This window comes from Orycteropus afer, unplaced genomic scaffold (genome assembly GCF_000298275.1).
Source record: "Orycteropus afer afer isolate SDZICR_OR568_19922 unplaced genomic scaffold, OryAfe1.0 scaffold00450, whole genome shotgun sequence".
In the NCBI taxonomy this organism is placed as follows: domain Eukaryota; kingdom Metazoa; phylum Chordata; class Mammalia; order Tubulidentata; family Orycteropodidae; genus Orycteropus; species Orycteropus afer.
Genome location: NW_006922037.1, coordinates 2277711 through 2282950, shown reverse-complemented (window position 1 = coordinate 2282950; position 5240 = coordinate 2277711). Strand labels below are relative to the sequence as shown.

At 36.1% G+C, this 5240-nt stretch overlaps 1 protein-coding gene across 1 annotated transcript in view; it reads left to right on the top strand.

Annotated features, from left to right (window-relative positions):
- The window catches only part of LOC103208537 (centlein-like), a gene marked incomplete at its 5' end in the record, with an annotated part of 460544 nt that overhangs the window by 192587 nt on the left and 262717 nt on the right, over window positions 1-5240 (top strand). The window lies entirely within an intron of this gene.

Below are 5240 nucleotides of genomic sequence, written 5' to 3'. Positions count from 1 at the left end.
CAGTCAAGTGCCTTAGCCACTATGCTACCAGAGCTCCCATAGATGACTTTTAATCCACATGTATTTTGAACTTGTGATCCATAGTGAATTGAATTACCTGTATGAAAGTGTCTAATCAGTTCATCTTGTTTTGAAGATTTCTGAGGTGCATGAAGTGGTTAAAAAATGTTGATATATGAAAATGAAATGCTTATTCACTACTTTAAAATTATTTAGAAATAATGTGGCTTAAAATTGGAAATACATTTTTTATAGTTTCTATGAGCTAAATAAATAAGATTTAGAGTAAGTGGAAAGAGAATTTCTCATGGTTCTTTATATGTGATAAAGAAATAAAAATAAAAGTTAAAAACTATAAAACTAGTTCGGGTCATTTATAATCTTTATATAAAAATTACATAACTAAAGTGGCAAAAATATATATATAAGGTTTTCCTATTCTGAATCAGTTTGACTCAGAACACATGACATGTGAATCAGCACTCTGTCAACATTCACTTCTAAGGAACATTCTCGCTGTGCTTTTTCCAAGGCAGGTTTGTTCATTCTTCTGGGCAGTCTATGTTATAGGCAATATTTTTTGCCAACACTATAGGTCATATGCATCAATTCTCTTTCAGTCTTCCTTATTCGTTGTCCAGTTTTGCATATATATGGGGGAATTGAGAATACCATGACTTGGGTAGGAGCTCTGGTGGCATAGTGCCTAAAACACTTGACTGCTAACCAGAAGACTGGTGGTTCAAACCCACCAGCCACTCCTCGGAAGAAAGACTGGGCAATCTACTTCCACAGAGACATTGCCTCGGAAACCCAAGGAGGAGTCTCTGTGAGTTGCAATTGACTCGATGGCAGTGAGTTTGGTGTTTTGGTTTGGTTTTGGGTCAGGTACACCTTAGTCTTCAAAGTGACATTTTTGTTGTTTAAAACTTTAAAGTAGTCTTTTGAGGCAGATTTGCCCAATGTAGCACACCATTTGATTTCTTGATTTCTGCTTCTGTGGACATTAATTTATAGCCTGACTTTAAACTATAACCATCATATTTAATGAAGACAGAAGACCTCTTTTGATAGTCTTCTTCATTAGTCTGTAATGCCATTAATAATATTGCTGTTGCTCAAGTACATGTGAGTGTAAGGTACAGTAGGAATTTATGATTTTAAAATAGCATGTGTTGATCGTGGTGTTCCTTTTATAGACCGTTACCCTAGCAGGGCACTGGATAAAATGTTCAGCGGCTAACCATAGGGACAGCAGTTTGAAGCCACCAGCCATTCCAGGGAAAGATATGGCAGTCTGTGTCTGTAAAGATCTACAGCCTTGGAAAACCTACAGAGTAGTTCTGCTCTGTCCTGTAGTAGGAATCGACTCAGTGGTAATGGACTGGTTTATGTGGTTTTACCCACTAATACATGTTGAACTTGTCAGAGCTTTTCCCAAATTGATAGTCTATAGAATACTGATCTTCCAGAAGCTAATGGGAGCATGGCAAACAAAAATGTTCCATGCTCAAACAATTACTATGAACATTGGGTCAAAGAGTTTGTTATCCTTTAATATATTCATGTGCATTATTAATCTATAAAAAGTTATAATACATTATTTCTCATATTTATTTGGTTGTATTATACCTATTAACATGAACCATGGAACAGTAGATAGCTTTAGAATTCCAAGTTCATCACCAAGGTATATTGGAAGGATGGAGGGATAAGTAAATTTCACCAGCAGTCCATGGAACTACTGTATACACTTTGATACACTGAAATTGTGTTCTTAATTATATAAACAATATATTAAATTATTTTAATACTAATTACAAATTTTATAGAAATATTAGCAAATTACCTTGCCCAGTTTACTTTTGTGGTTAATCATTAATATTTTCCAAGATGAGAGGCCAACATTGTGAATACATAAGCCATTAGTAGTGAAAGAGATCAAAGGTATTATAAAAATCCCACACTCAATCCTGACTTCATGAGTGAAGTGCTCTAACAACCTATAAACTATAATTTGGAAACCAGTGCATCATACCTGTTGAAATCTTTAGTATCCTTGAAATCACTAATGCCTTGAATCTCTGCTTTATTCACTTTCATGCATTTGACGACCTGATTCTGTTAGCACTTTTCAATGCTATTTGATAATTTATCTTTTTATTTTTAAAATAACATTTTATTTTATTTTCAGTGAGAGTTTACACAGCAAATGAGTTGCCCATTTAACAATTTCTCTACAAATTATTCAGTGACATTAGTTAAATTTTTCAGTGTGTCAACGTTCTCATTCTTTTCTAGCTGTTCCATTTCCACTAATCAAGTTTCCCTTCCCACTTACCATCTCATCTTTATTTTAGGATAACTGTTGACTAAACAAACAAACAAACAAAAAACCTCACTGCCATCAAGTTGGATCCTACTCATAGCGACCCCTCCTTGGGTTTCCAAGGCGGTATCACTACGGAAGTAGATTGCCTGATCTTCTTTCCAAGGAGTGGCTGGTGGGTTTAAACTGCCAGCCTTCTGGTTAACAGTCAGTTGTTAAGAGTCAACGCACACACACACACACACACACAATTTTTCTACAACCTTCCTATCATTCCCTAAAGATTGAACAATTGTTTTATCAACAGTATCTGTGATCTTGGTTTGCCTTATTACTATAAAGGAGCTTTTTGCCAAATTAGATATATTAGATGTATTAGATCAAGAAGCGTTTATGTTCTTACAACTTAGAAAAGAGAATTGTAAATATCTTTAAGGAAAGTCGGTTCTTACATTGTTTCTATTTTCTGTTGCCTAAGGCACTTGACTGCTAACCAGAAGGCTGGAGGTTCAAACCCACCAGCTACTCCCTGGAAGGAAGGTTGGGCAATCTACTTCCATAGTGATACTGCCTCGGAAACCCAAGGAGATGTCACTAGGAGTTGAGTCTGACTCAATGGCAGATAACAACAACAATGTCATTCAGGCTTGTTTGTACCCAGAATTTACAGTCTCTAGTTAAGATTAATTTAATTACAAAATGCGTAGAAAATAGTCAGTAAATGTTTTATTAAATGATGTAATAAATGGATCTCAGTCAGTGGCTACCCATGGAAATGTTTTTTAGTATGTATCTTCTAAGGAAAACATCAGAAATAGTAATATAAATGCATTTGTTAGTCCTTTCACTTGATTTTATCCTGTAGGATAATGTATCCTAAATGAAGTACTGATAATATGACTTTGGCTATTATATGTCAAATGGGACTTGATGAATATAAGCCAAACTATGGCTAAACTGGTTTTTATTCGTGTATTATGAAGAAAATATCTTGTTTATTCTTTTTCAGTATAATTTCTTTGAGCTATCCAACTTTCACCTGATTATTTCAGCAGTTCTTGCAGTAAATTAGGGGAAAAGTTATGTATATGTATATATACATATATATATATGTGTGTGTGTATATATATATATATATATATATATATATATATATACACACACTATGTATATAGTGTTAGACTGGGTTCTCTAGAGAAACAAAAACCAGCAAAGCTTTTATATATATAAAGAGAGAGAGAAATTCATCTTAGGAAAATGGCTCACAAACATATAGAAGCCAGCAAGTCCAAAGTCCCTGGAGCAAATGTCAGGCTGGAGATTTTTCCTAGCTTCCGCAACTGCAGGGGCTGAGAAGCTCAAGGCTGGCAGGCAGTACACTGGCTGTTGACTCCAATGAATGACGCATCCAAGATCTCCAGGCTGAACGGTGGACCGCTTACTCACGGACAGTTGTAGGAAGCACAACAGAATCCCGATCCACAGAAGAATGTCTCTCTTTCCAGGATGTCCCTGGATATCCTGGAAGCAGGCCACACCCTTAGGGAAACTCCCCTTGAACAGATTGGCCACTTAGAACACAGTCATCCGATCCCACATGGAAACAACCAAACAGAACTGGGGTCCAGCCAAATTGACACACAGCTCCAACTATCACATATACACACACACACACACACACACACACGTAATGTAAATAGAAGATGTATATATCTGATATTTACATATTCATAAAATTTTATTTACCATTCTTGAAGGAATAAGGAACAATAGTTTCTAGGATAAAATTTACCCATCAATCTTAATTTGATTGCAGCATCCCCAAAATATGACTTTATGGATAAACTGCATTTTAAAAGAATTATTATAAATAATGTATATATTACAGTGATTTATCAAATCTGTAATTTATACTTCAATACTTTTACAATAATTATATAAGCACTTTAGTATTAAATATATTAAGTTAGAAGTGTAAAATTAAAGCATCTATAAACCTATTTTCCTGTGTTGATGTGGTTGTTGTTAGGTGCCATCAAGTTGGCACTGACTCATAGTGACTCTGTGCATAACAGAATGAACCACTGCCTGGTCCTGTGCCAGCCTCATAATCCTTGCTATACCCGAGCCCATTGTTGCAACCAGTGTGTCAGTCCATCTTATGGAGGGCCTTCCCCTTTTTTGTTGATCCTCCACTTTACCAAACATGATATACTTCTCCAGGGAATAGTCCCTTCTAACAACATGACCAAAGTAGGTGAGACGAAGTCTGCCATTCTTATTTCCAAGGAGCATTTTGACTGTATTTCTTGCAAGATAAATTTCTTCCTTCTTCTGGCACTTCCTTCTCCATGGTACTTTCAGTATTCTTCACCAGCACTACCACTCAAAAGCAACAACTCTTCTTTGGTCTTCCTTATTCATTGTCCAGCTTTCACATGCATATGAGGCAATTGAAAATACCATGACGTAGGTTAGGCACAACCATTCTTCAAGGAGATATCTTTGTTCTTAAGCACTTTAAAGAACTCTTTTGAAGCAGATCTGCCCAGTGCGATACGTCATCTGATGTCTTGACTGCTACTTCTATTGGTGGTAATTGTGGAGTCAAGTAATATGAAATCTTCGACAACTTCAATATTTTCTCCATTTAACGTGATGCTACTTACTGGTCCAGTTGCGAGGATTTTTGTATTCTTTATGTTGAGGTGTAATCCATACTGCAGACTGTAGTCTTCAATCTTCATCAGTAAATTATTCAAGTCACCTTCACTCTCAGCAAGCAAGGTTGTGTTGTCTGCATATCATAGGTTGTTAATGAGTCTTCCTCCAATTCTGATGCCATGTTGTTGTTGTTGTTATGTGCCGTCAAGTTGGACCCGACTCATAGCTATACCCCTCCTTGGGTTTC